The sequence below is a fragment of the Cyanistes caeruleus genome, chromosome 4 (genome assembly GCF_971803275.1).
Source record: "Cyanistes caeruleus chromosome 4, bCyaCae1.hap1.1, whole genome shotgun sequence".
Classification (NCBI taxonomy): Eukaryota; Metazoa; Chordata; class Aves; order Passeriformes; family Paridae; genus Cyanistes; species Cyanistes caeruleus.
This window is the reverse complement of record NC_141704.1, coordinates 20,427,322-20,441,633: the sequence shown is the minus strand read 5'-3', so window position 1 is coordinate 20,441,633 and position 14,312 is coordinate 20,427,322. Positions and strand designations below refer to the sequence as shown.

General features: G+C 34.7%; 1 protein-coding gene across 2 annotated transcripts in view; it reads right to left on the bottom strand.

Moving 5' to 3' along the window:
* The window catches only part of GRM8 (glutamate metabotropic receptor 8), a 308,210-nt gene that overhangs the window by 122,071 nt on the left and 171,827 nt on the right, over positions 1-14,312 (bottom strand). The gene's annotated exons all lie outside the window — the stretch shown is intronic.

The following is a 14,312-nucleotide window of genomic DNA, read 5'->3' as shown; positions in this document are numbered from 1 at the left end:
GAGCATCACAAAACCTGCGGCTTCTCTGTAATAGTGTGATATCAGTTTAAAGAGGAAGCCAAGGATTAGATCAATTTTCTCAGCCATTTCAAAAAAGAAAATTGAGAATGTAGAAGCAGAGACAGTGAAATGAAGCAGTTTAACTGTCTGCTGTTCTCCAGCAACTGATGGATGTGGATTTGTGATTTACTGAATTGTCCCCTGATGCAACTTTTTGGGGGTTGTGCCTCTTTACAATGATTCCCAAAAACCCCAGCAAAACAAAACAAAAAAAACCTATAAGACAGCAAGACCAATTAGAAAAAGTCTGAGAAGAAAAGTTTCTCAATTCCTAGAACTATACAGATATTTTTTAAAATTTCCTATTCAAAACTCAACTGAAATTTCACATATTTTAACATATTTCAAACACCTTTAAAATACAAAATAGCAAAAAAAATATTTCACATTACGTGAATATGTTCCAATAATTTTAACACCACCATAAATGAAAAACTAACTTTTCTTTTTGCTTCATCCTGTAACTGAAACATCAAAAAAATTCTTGGCCTGCAATATTTTTCATTGGACATATCATAATCTTTTTGCTGACTTTCACAGTAAAAAGGACTCTTGTTTCAGCAAAACACTTCTAACAAATGCACAGTAATATGTACCAAATGGAATTAAACCATTTCCATAGTTATATTACAGTGTTTTGCTCCTGTTTCTATATGTGACATTTACTGGTGTTTTCTCTTAGGAAAGCAAACTAAGATGCTAAAAGTAGATTCTCTATTTTCTCATTTATTTACTTTGAGAGAGTCCCTAACAACAGTTTGAATGTTGTTATCAGAGTGAAAAATTTTCCTTTTCCTAATTAGTGCCTTAATATTGCTTAATTATAGCTCCTTGAAACAGTATACAGAGTTGGAGAACACAGGCACTTAGAATTCCCATACATTTAAAAAAAACAAGTCTGCTACATCCAACAGTGAGAATTTTGTGTAAATTATCTGCTGAGCCAAGATTTGCTATGATGAACATGATAAGCTAAGCACTAATGCCTGCACTAAAATAAGGAGACAACATAGGATATGTTGTCTCCTTAGCCAGCCACACTAAGAACCATGCATTTAAAATAATACAGTGGAAGAAGCAATATTTCTTTAAGGCACATGACTAGTCAGTATCTATGTAATTGCCCATGTTGGAACATAATATTTAGTGTGAATAGAACTGAATACTGGGTATAACACTTTCAAAAGTTATATTTCTAGTTATAAAAATATTGTGACTTTGAAACTACAAAAACAGAGATCTGTTCACCTATACTGGTTCACTTTCTGACTACAACGTGTCTGACAACCTGAGAGCAGAAAATACCTGCATAAAAAGAGAAAGACACTTTGGAAGTTTAAATAAAAGGGAGAGAGACTATCATTACTAAGCATTACTACTTATCATTACTAAGGAAAAAGGATGCAGAGTAATTAATAAATCTGAATCACAATAGTTTTCATTAGATTTTGTCCAGCTTTTAAGCCACAGAACAAACCACAGCCAACTTTCACAAATTCTGTATAATATTTACATGCATTCTGAAGGTTCCCTAACTATTTACATGGTCATTTAAATAACACTCATTCCCCTTTTGCTTCTTCTGTTTTTATGTTAGGAAAGACACTGAAATCAGAGATTTATTAGTTTTGCTCGACTCTTACACTTCTGCAAATTTCATACCATATATCAGTTAGAAGTATTTGGGATCCACTTTCTCTTTCATTCCTCTATACTTCTATTTTCAGTAATGTTAGACAGTTTCTATTAATGTTAGACAGTTGTTTCTATCTTATTATAGTTAAGATAGAAATGTAACACTTTTTAAAACCTCTTTTTATATCTATTTTTCTTTACTTGTAAAAGTAAAAATTGAATGCACGAGGTCAACATATATAGTCATCACATTTAAGACTTTACTGTACATACATCAGTACATAGTAACACATTAAATTATGTTTCAAATCTAAAATGTTTGGTTTTACCATTAACATTCTTTAAATTCTAAGTAAAAAGAGGGAATTTCAACCTCAAAATTTTTCAGCTTGATTTGTGAATGTGAAATGTTGCTTCACTGATTTTTCACCAAACCAAAAGAGTTCAGAAAAAATACTTTAAATATAAAAAGAGTTGGATTTTTCATAATGAAACCATGCCAAAAGTTTTAGTTTTGCTATTTCTGAACAAAATAAAATTAAGATAAAGGAAAAAACTTGCTTAGTGTTCGCTAACACAAAGGTCTAAGGACTACCTTAGCGAAAACTGTTTAAATGTTGTTCAAACTTTAGGTGCTTTATTTCTCCCTCAGAATAATGTCAGTATTAGTGTTAGCATGAAAAGGCAACCAAATATTTTTATACATCTCGAGGTAAATATGTAGATAGGATCTACATTTTTCTAATATAAATTACCCATGGGAATTTCCAGCTGTGGAAGAAATTGCCAGTGTAACTAGACCAGGCACATAGGTTAAAATAACCATTTTAAAACCCCACAGGCTGCAAGCAATTCTATGCAGACTTCAGTGAATAACTCCAAAGCCTACAGCAAAGGCTATCAGAAAGAGTAAAGATTCAGTAAAAGCAACTGAATTTAATAATTTTCTGCTAGCATTTAAACTCAGAGGACCTTCAGCACACACAGCAATATGTATAAAAATCCTTTTTTCTGCTTTTTGACCCTGAGAGCTTTCAATTGTAAGGTTCAGACAAGCAACCGAAGGGACTTTTGTCTTCAGGAGTATTTTCAGTTGCAAACTTGATTGACATCATGCTTAAGAAAGGACTTTCTTGCAATTAGAAAGCAATTTTTGTAGGCATATATAGAAAAAGAGGTATCCAAACACATCACTTCCTGAAGCATTTGTGGCCAATATTTGTTGTGAGTTTAATTGGAGACTAAAGAGCAAAGCTGCACCAAGTCTTCACCAAAACGATTGCAACATCTAAACTAATAATATTAAATACTACTAAACAGAGGCTTAAGCAACTTTCTTTAGTTTGATGAGAAGCTCCCAAAGACCAGAACAATGGAGGTTGCAAACTCTTTGTGGTCAGCTATTTATCAAAGCAGTAGATTGAGACGTTTTTTGTGCCCTTTTCATCACCTGTAGATACTGTAGAAATTTAAGGCATCTTCAGCTGGAGCTCCTTCAATGGAAGGAGCTCTATGTAAGAGTCTCTTTTCTGATATCAGAGTGCCTGTGTGAATTATCATGAAGGTAATGTGGGCTGGATGTCTCTTCTGGCTTGGCTTGAAGTCTGCAAGGTAAGGGACAGCAACATCCTAACAGTCATTTCTGCAATGAACATTTGATAGCTTTTTGATGAAGAGAATTTAAATATAGTTTTGGAATATACTGTGGATTCCCACACAGGCTGTTTTGATGTCATGATTCACATGAAGTAATGAATAATTTGGTCACTCCTGAATGGGGGCTTTCATCAGCTCTGTGTATTTGCAGTTAGTTGCTGACGAAGGATGCATCTTGTGCAGCTTTAGCAATCTCACATTTAACAGTCTAACCTAAAGAAAAGCTTTTTTGTTCCAGAGAAAACACTTACCCTCTCCAAATATAAGCATTTAGGAAAACAAGTTGAAGTGCTTCCCTAACAGACTTGCTTGCGTAACTAGTTTAAACTACATAGTTAACTGGTAGAGAACTAGGACTGTGCAAGATAAATAAGTATGCTAGTTAAAAACAGTGTCTCACATACTATCTGCTGTTTAGACTGAGGTTATGAGAATAAGAAAAAATGAAGTTGTTCTGTTTTCCTGCAATTGTTGTGACTATAGCTATATGTCACATTTGAATTCATTCACAGGACTCCATGCTACTGCTAAGGCAAAAAAAATCAGGACCAATTCAATAAAAACCAGTGAAAAATGAAAATAAATTTAATAATGAATCTTAAAATAATTTCACTATAAGCTGCTGGTTGGTTTCAAAGTATCAAACTTCCAAGAGGAAATTTTTAGAGCTAGACAAGATAGATTCATGACAGAATTTTAATGTGAAAAAGAGTATTTTTCAGGAAGGAGCAGTGGGAGAATTTTTTCAACTGCAACCTAAAAAGGAAAGCAATTAAAGCATACTTTTTACAGCAGAGGAACAACTATGAATTTAAGCATATAAAAGATCCAATAGTAACATTTTTCAATATTAAGAGCTGAAGAAAATGTTGCATTAACTTTTGCATTTGCCCTATCCACTGCCTCCATCTTCCCTGTCCCATTTTAATGAAACCATCACACTGCAAGAAGTAGAGTATGATGAGGAAAAGAAATAGATTTCACTTTGTGTAGCCAGTATGAAAGATGCCACATGGTTATAGAAAATTAAATACTCTTTTTGTTTCATATCTTTCTGTATGACAAGAGGTAATTTTTGACAGTCAAAATGGAAAACAGGGTTCAAGAACTTTGTATTGCTATAGGATATAATTTTATCATGTATTACTGTCAAAGTAAACCTATGTGATTTACTGGAAATGGTGAAATACAATTTTCTTCTACCAGATGTGTAGACAACTGCTAAAACACATGATTTTCCACAGGTAAAAATCTGTAATTTCCCCACTAGTCTAATTAAAGGTGCTTTTTCAGGACCTGATAAAAATAAAAGCACCATCAATTAGAACTAAGCAGCTACTTAATGGACTGCTTGATGGCACAAACAGGACACAGACGATTGCCTTCTGGAAGGGGATTTCAGTCTAAAACTGGAAGACAGTTTACCCAGTACTCTTCTCACAGCCTAGAAGATAGCTAGTTCTTTAATCACAAACTAATTAGAACTGATTGGCTTCATTGCTAAAATTGCTAAATTAGGGACATTATAGATGCTTGCTCCTGGAGCAGGTTGGCTGTACACACTCCATTGGCAGCACTCCTACAGCTGCACATATCCCATCCTCACCAGGGCAAAACAGTGACAGTAAGCAACGTGAAGAAAAGTTCCCTTATGGGCAGTCCTGTCCCCTTTGGATAGAAAGAATCAATTTGCTCTACTTGCTCCCCCTGTGAGAATCAGGACAGTTATCTACAAACAGCTGAAGAGAGAGAAAAGAGGCTTGTCTGGAGACGGTGTTTTGGAGTTGGAGGGAAATAGATATGCTGTCAGGGCTTTTGCAGCAAAACTGAGCATTATCTTGGCTGAGACATGCTAAATTAGATGGTGCTGAACAAGATGCCTGTGACTAAGCAACAAACACCCAGAAAAGGTCCCCACAGTACACTTTAGGCATCTAATTTAAAAAGTAGTCAAAAACGTGTTTAGCCACGTAAACGCCTTTAAACCTCAATACTCTACCAAAATATCTGAAGTATATATTTCACAAAACAAAAACCAAAGCCATCTTGAGAATCTGGGGGACTTTACCCTCTGCCAAGGGCCATCAAGAATTCATGGTACAAACAAGTTTAATTCCTCACAGGGGATGAACCCAACTAATAAATCTGAGTCCACCAAATTCACACTTGGTTTAGCACCTGATTGATATTCAACTTCTGCTTAAAAATGCTTGTGATTAAGCACTTTTTCACTAATCAAATCTTTCCTTTTTAGGTGCTAGTATGCTAATAATAATAGCAATAATATTAATAGTAACAACAACAACAACAACAACAACAACAACAACAACAACAATAATAATAATAATAATAATAATAATAATAATAATAATATGCAATGTACTGTTAAAGTCTTTCTCTTGACAGGAAGCACACACATTGTTGTATTTTGCATCCCTAAATCAGCAAGTCCCCTAGTATGAACAGCTATCAGCACAGTAAGGTTTCAGTCTTGCAACTCAGTGTACCATCTTTTAGCAGCATTCTAAGCCTGCTGGTAATATGTACCCCAGAAAAGCAGATTTTCAATCAACTGTGCATGTCACTGTAAGACTGAGACAGTGAGGAGCTGCTTGGTTGTTTTCATGCACTCAAAAATCAATTGAGAAAGACAGGAATTTTTAGGTATTCTGCTACTATAATTTAAAAAAAAACAAAACACCCATGATAATTTTTATTTTGTAATAAGCTTACTTTAGGAACCTAAGGCTGGTCAAAAGTCTTGATCTTGAACAAAATTGAAATGTTTCCATCTACTTTCTACAACATATTTTAAAGTTATGAATTTATATTTGAATAAATCCAAACTCCTCTGCAGAATGCCAGAATCTTGTGAAGTTCATGTTCCAGTCTACCTAGTGCAATTTGAACTCATTTTACCCAGGCTATTTAATTTCTCCTTATTCTTATCATTTGTATCATAACCTTTAATATGCTGACTGATGGGAAAATTCACCAGTACATTAGATGTGTAAATGTGTTTTGAGCCCTTCTATATAGGAAATACATCAATAAACTGGAGCAAGTTCAGCAGACAGCCATCAAGATGTTCACAGGGATGAATCACATACCCAGTGAGGAAAGGATGAAGGATAAGGGTTTGGCCAGCCTAGAGAAGAAATGGTAGGTCAAGTCCTTCAAAGAGCAGATCCAAACAGGGAGATGAACCAAATACTCCCTGTAATGATGTACAATGCAGGACATTATGGGCATAACTTGAAACTCAAGAGTTTTAGACTGGTTAAAGTTTTTTTCCAGTAATGTTGCTCAGACCACAAAATGGGCTTCCCATAGAAGATATTCAGTTTCTCCTAATCCTCAGAGGTTTTCAAAATCTGACTGATTAAGTCCTAACTCACCCAGATCCAACCTCACCTGTGATGACCTGCTGACCCTGTGTTGTGGCTTAAGCCTGGATGGAAATTAGCATCCAGTTTTGAGCATGAGGTTGGACTACAGACCTCCTGAAGTTCTTTACAACCTGAAATATCCTATGATCCACTATTAAGATGCCACTACACCAGAAATGTCTTAGCCAATGTGACTGAGCAATCTCAAGTGCCGGTGTGAATTTGCATCGATACAGGTGCACATGCTCTTGCAGACAAGCATGTGGAAATCCACAACAAATGGAGTACTGGGGACTTTTGTTGATTACTCTCTCAGTCCTTAGGTGAATAAGAATAGTTCATAGCAAAGAGAAAACCAGGAGAATTACCATTTTTGAAATATTGTTATATTTGACCTCACCAGGTAAGGTATCTGCATCTTTAAGGATGTGTTACATAGATAGGGACACACTACATTTGGTTTTGCTAGTTTGGATGCCTTTTATTTTGACTACCATATCACTTAGTTCAAGAATTGTATGACTGACTTTTACATTCACTCCCATGAGCCTGGAATTCTGTGGCAGAGGAAAAAAAAATTTACTGATGGAAAGTGGTGGTGAGAACTCTGGTCTCTTTTTAAATACATTTCAAACATTTTCATCAGCAGAGAGCTTATTCACTATCACCTCAGTGGATACCAGAGTTTCAAAGAACAGAAAGAAAAAAAGCCAGAATGTTCTTTGGTAAGATCCTTTTTAAGCCATCCTAATGATCTGCAAGTGACTTGTTTCATGACTGAAAGCATTCAAAGCTCTTGGCACTGACCTCTTCTACTGGCCTAAATCAGCACAGTTCCAACAGAAGTCAATTGAGTAAGGGTGTTCTACAGTCCCTCCAATTTTTTTTCAAAATCTGGAGTAATGGAAGAATGTCAGAGAGGTAAAGAAAATAATTATTAAGACAAATTGCACTATTTTCTGTTAGGGTACATTTACTGCTATCTTACAGGAGAACGATTCTGATGTTCTCTTAATTTAATCAAAGAGAAGTCACCTGAAGGGATAGAAATTCAAACACAACTTCGATCATGTAGCTCAAGGAAGCTGTAGTCAGCCTTTCATTTTAACATTCTCCAGTCCCATGGGTACATGCACAGTTACAGTAAGTTAATTAGTTAGTAATATATACTAGCTGATACATAATTCACAAGATGACCATCATTTTAAGGAATGTAAACAATAATTTGAAATTTATGTTTCCCAAAAGCCATGTTAAAACCTAAATTAGAGCTGATAATGGTCAGAAAGAGCAAAAGAAAGGGATGGGAGTGAAACACAGTAATGCAGTAATTACCATTCAGGACGAAGAGAATCTTTTTTTTCTGGCAGTAATCAGTATGTAATTATGGCCCCACAAACAAGGCAACACATAAAGAAACAGATAGAAAATAGTGCCCTGCTCTATGGTATAAATCTGTGGTCTCTTCAGGCTTTTTATCTTCATTGCCTTTATAGAATATAGAATTGTAAATCTGTATTTCTTAGGCTGCAGCTCTCTTCACCAGTGACACAAGGCAGAGGTACTGCTGTGGTGAAGCCAGTTTACTAAAAAAAGCACCTTGGAGAATGACAAAATTATTTGTTTGTTTGTTTGTTTGTTTATTTTAAATAAGGCAAGGCATGGGGACAAAGTGATTCCATCCTGTTCATGAGAACTAATTCAACAGAAAACCAAAAATAAAAGATTTGTGGGTTTTTTTTACAAAATTCATTAAAAAAAATACTTCACAGGTTTGTTCTTAAGATGAAAAAGCCATCCAGTTATCTTCTATTATGATTTCAACCTCTTAATGCCTTGACTTTGAGAAAACTATGTCAAACAAAAAGGGACAGGAATTTTAAAAGATGGTCCTTCTGATTAAAGGAACATTTTCAGAATTCTATTTTCTCTGTTGATTTATGCATATTATTTTCTGGGACATTAAAGGAAAACAAATGAAATCTTACTGTAATCCCAGTGATGCCATTCTAGATCTATCAGTGGAAGACTTGGCCAATAATATTAGCAGAAAACAGTGATAGTTGAATGCTTTTGCTTCTTTCAAGTTAATAAACTTATTAATTTTTTTTTATATATATTTATCAGTTATCATCAGCATTTGATGTAAAAATGCAATTAAATAAAATGTACTCTACACAGAGGGCATTAAAACTTGTTATTCTGGCAATCGGCAAAAGAGGATGTAGTCAGCTTTCTTACACATTTTTCCATCACTGTAAAAAATATCATTCTTAGAAATTCAAAGATATAAAGATAAAAATGGCACTATCATTTATTATAGACTGACCCCTTCTCAAAAAGATGAAAAATAAATGTACATAATATATATGCACACAAATTGAGTGAATCATATATACTGATTATTTGTTTACTTATCTTTTTCTTGCCTGGGAGGAGAAGATGCTATTAAGCTTTTTTTTTTTTTTTAAAGCTTCAGAGTCTTTGAACAATATCTTTATGATGCATTTTTTGGTGGAAAATATTTTATAAAACAGGTTATCCAACAATAAATGTCTCACAAATCAAAAAATCAGCTTTGTATATGTAGTGGCAGAATCTTTCTTCTATTTATTTTACATTATTCGAGGTTTCTGGAATAATTGTTGAGATGTTATTTGCTCATAAAAAATGAAACTACAACTAGCTGTGATAAGAATGATGACAAGAACTATGAGTAAGGAAGAGTCAGCTCATACTCAAAATAAATGTGTACCAGCGTGACATGGAAAATGTATGTGAGTGTCAGGCTGTGCATAAACTATACAATTGCCAGTACAAAATGACTGAACAGGCCTGGCACTGTACTGAACAAGGTGCTTGCATTTAATCAGTGCAGGAGACCAGACATCAGTGACGGAATGCTTGATGCTTTTGAAGAGAAATGTTTGAATAGCTGTGACATGTGGCGTGCCAGTGTGAAAAGCTAGCTCAAGACAACCAAGCGAAATGAAAATACTCTTTCCGACTGTGTAGGCAAGAACCAATTTTTTCTGCCCCAAGATAAGCCATTTTTGCCACAGAAAATCAGAAAGAGAAGGATAGAAACCTTGTAGAGCTCTGAAACACTAACCGTGTTCCTAACACTCTCCAACAGATGAAAAGGATGAAAAGGATGGAAGCAGCATTTGCCATAAACACAAATGGCTTCACACATTTGTCAGCTGAAGCCACTGTTTCCTACAACTCTCAGCTTGGCTCTCCAGGCTGCTGGGCTGTGGAGGCATGGACGAGTCTCCAAACAACACTTGACTTTGCCTAGCTCATATTTGCTGCTCTCTTGCCCTTGGTTTTTACCTAAACCCAAGGACTTGGGTTTAGGTAAAACTCTCCCTGAGTGTTATCAATAAAAATACCTAGCTAATCCTTTTTCAAGATTTGATCTTCAAAATTGTTTTCTGAACAACCAGTCTGCAGAAAGCACACTGTATTAATTAATCCTCTAGCCAAAAACAAAGGCTACATGTGAGTATGCCAGCAAAGGAGAGCTATGGCTGAAGAGGCCTTCTTTGAAACACAGACTTGGTGTATAGATGAGAACTGTGGCAAAAAGATTGGTGACTTTTTCACAGTCCCACCAGTCTCTCCATGCTATTAGTATATAACTGGTTTAGTGGACTCATTGACATAACTTGTGGCTTCATGGGATTGAGATAAGGCTAATTTTTTTTCAAGGCACTGTTCTCAATTGCTAACTCAAAAATAATTATGTCTAATCGACCTGATGATCCTGATGTAACAAGAATATTGATAGCTTTTCATTTCTACACCATTCAGAATCTCCTTTGGCAAAAATCACACACACACTGAATAAAATGATTCACAAGATTCACCTTTTTTTTTAAGTCCTCACTGTTGATAGCTGTTCCTGATACAACTCAGTATTTAAGAGAGAATACAATGGAGACTGTGGACTTTTTGTTTAATTTTAGCATCCTTATTAGTAAAATCAAAGTATCTTACTATTTTATTTCACTTGGTTCTAGACTCTTCTTAAAGGACAACTGTAGTCTTTCTTTAAACTGCATAACCATTTATTCTTTTACCAAAAATTTGAAACTAATTTATCATAACATATTCACCCCAGCACCCCAACATGACTGTAGATATAATTATTAATATTGATAATAATATAAATTGTAAATTTATTGTGCATTGTCCCACTGATGGTAGGAAAGAAGCACTTTAGGAAAAGTTACCAGGCTTGCTACCAAGAGACAAAAACAGCTCACTAGGTGGGAGTTCCAGGATGCCTCTCTGCTCCTCTGCTGTTTAACTGCATTAAGTTCACAGGCAAGCATCGTTCTGATTTGAGCCTTTATAATTCATCAGAGCACAGGCTCTCAAAACAGAAACTGTTTAGTCTATTTCTATCATCATGATGACAGTAGGAACACAAAATAGCCTTTGGCTCTGGGTGAGTTAATTATCTACTTTTTTTTCCCTAGGACACTGTCTTGAAGTACTAACACATTAACCTTGCAGACTGTTCACTTAGACCTTCTGCACAGCATGAGATTACTACTAGTCTCAACTGGTTAGTGTCAACTTCCCTGCTCTCTGGGGTTACCAGGTCACTACTCATTGCCTGGAAGATTAATTTCCCTCTTAGGGACAGAATAAGCTTAAGCATACAAACACTTGAATTAAGTGATGGAACATATTCTAGAAAGAGGAAAAACTACATGAATCTAATTTACTGTTTGTTCTGATAAAAATGGAACACTATCAGCAAACAAGATCTTTTCTTCACTAAAATATATATTCATACCTATTCTAGATGTGAATCAAAAATACCTATTTAATGAGAAGGACTGGAACTTTTCAAAAATGTGCTTTATGGTTTTCCAATTCCATTAAATGTGATAAAGGCTTGTTTCTGTATAGATACAATACATTTATATACAAAACAAGGGGTGAACTTTCATCCACTGTAAGTTACCTGTATTTATAATTTCTTTGCAATGCATTATATAACTATCCTTCTTGTAGAATAGTGATTTTCCAAGCTGAATCAAACGCAAGTGCAGTAAATATTTATCAGAATATTTTTAGCACAATACAAAGATTAAAAAATATATATATAATTTCCTGGATCTGACTATACGTTTTCATTTAAGCTTTCACTTTTCCCATTCTCAGCTTCTTTGGACAATGGAAATGGATTCAACTAATTTACACTTTGTTTCTTACTGTAAATACTACACTATTGAGGAGACATTGATTCATTTAACTATGGAAATATTTCTGGGAAGCATCACAGAAAACAGGAAATCTTTTAGTTCTTTCAATTCCAAAGGATTGCTTGAGTTTGTCTTTTAATGAATATTTTCTGATTATATTCTTGTTAGTGAAGTCACAATAACACTCTAGTTAGTAAGATTTGTATGAGAGATATAATGTATTACTAATATAAGTATATTCCAGCAGGACAGAGAGAGCTTGCATTTAGCTTAATTTCTGAGTCCTCATTTCTTTTTAACCTAAGAGCCTGCTTGTTGGTACAAGTGGGGAAATCACTCATAGCTGGTGAGTCCCGATGCAGTCTTCTGAATAGTGTCCTTCATCAGAAGCCTACAACTTTATCAACCTGTCAGAAAAATTTTATCAAGACATCTGACCTTATACCTCAAAAGAAGAGATAGACTACTTCAAATATGGACAGTGGTTTACATTCAGCCCTAATAAAAACGACTTTGCAAATTTTAGAAATTTTGCTTCCAAGCTCTCTCAGCACATATCTGTCACACTGTTTCAGAGAAATACACTAAAACTAGTACCATGTCTCCTTGAAGTTTAAGTTTTTTAAGTTTCCCAGTGAAACATTTGGTTATAAATAGCCATAAGAGGCCCAAAATTCTCATAAGGCTGCCTGAAAAATTGATCCCAAAGTTGTCTAGCTTCAGAATGAGCAAAATTTGGTCTTTACTAGGAAGAATTTTTGAAAACGAAATTATGCAAGGCTGAGTCATATCTAAGTACTGCATGACACCTATGGTGACTTAAAATAAACTCTATCAAGGACACTTCAGTAGTCTAATTCCTGAGTTTAGGTGATTTACTAGCTGTACTTTAGCTAGCCTTTATATGACACATTTCTGACAAATTCAGTAAAATAAACAGCAAGTCCAGCCATTTACATGACATATTATGAACAAGCAGGTAGTTCAGCTTTTACTGAAATTATTACTGAAATATCTTCAGCTTAAATTCCCACAAATATTTTTATAGTATTTTAGAGGCATACTATTTCTCCATTCCAAAATGAAACAAGGAAAGATAATTTTTTTATCTTAGAATAATTTCTAATTATTAAGTGATAAGAGAAACATTATTAAAATATATTGACAGGTCTCTCATTTCACTCAGTTCTAAAATAAAATTTCTCACTCATTAAAATCAAGAAGTACCCTATTAAATCATATAAGTCAACTGACTAGTCATAAAATGAGTTTTAAAATAATGAATTACTGATTTAAGATTAATGCTTGATTATCTTTGTGAATTTGATAATAGTGACTCCTACACAGACTTGCCAGAATTAATGGGCCGTACAAAAGTGACACAGAAAGGGCAGCCATTGCTCAATTATTTTCATTAGAACTTCCTTATTTAATGATGGAGTGTTATGTGAAGCATGCTATGCTTCACTCTCACTTGAGATTTGGAAAATATGACTATCAAAAAGTAAGTATTATGGTTCTTTCTCATCTATATCATAATATTAGCTTTCTTTGTGGTTTTTAATGAGGCACATATGTCAGAGATTGTGATGGGTAAAGGCAAGCAAAAAGATTAGGAAGGAAAAATTAAAAATTGGAAAAAACCACAAATTTTACACAGCCTTATAAATGTCTCTGTATTTCCTTCTGACTTGATAATGAATCAAAGTTACAACATAAATAAACCAGAGTTTGCCTTCACAAGACCAGAATGAGCCAAGAATGCATTACAGATGTCAATGATACAGGGCTGGGTGTATCCACTCTATCCAATCAGGAGACATACACAGGGTGTTCTTCAGGTGGGAGGGATTTCACTTCACCTGTCTTTACTCCACAAGGCTATTACATTTATTACTGGTTTGGATTCATCTCAAGTTCACAGTCAAGATGAGACACTTAAGGAAAGCAATTACACCATCCCCATTTCATTACTTCCACAGACTTAGACTTACAGGGAATATAGAAAATCAGTAAAGGGCAGAGAAAAAGAGACTATTCCCTCTATGGTATCTGACATATCCTTAAAATACCCACCTTCCTCACTAACAAGTTTCTTTCAGATTCAGTGGTCTAGATAATTCAGCCACGGTACCCTGAATGCTGTAGTAAATATATGTATACATATATATACACACGTTTGCATTCTGTTTCCCTGTGTACTCTCCCAGAGGAATAAGGACTTTTAGCAGAAAGACAGTGTAATTAACCTGCTTTTTTATAACAGGATTCTGTGTAAAGATTCCAGCCCTGTAAAAGTCAATGTAGTTGTACTACATATAGAAACAAGGTGAGTGACAAGCACATAGCT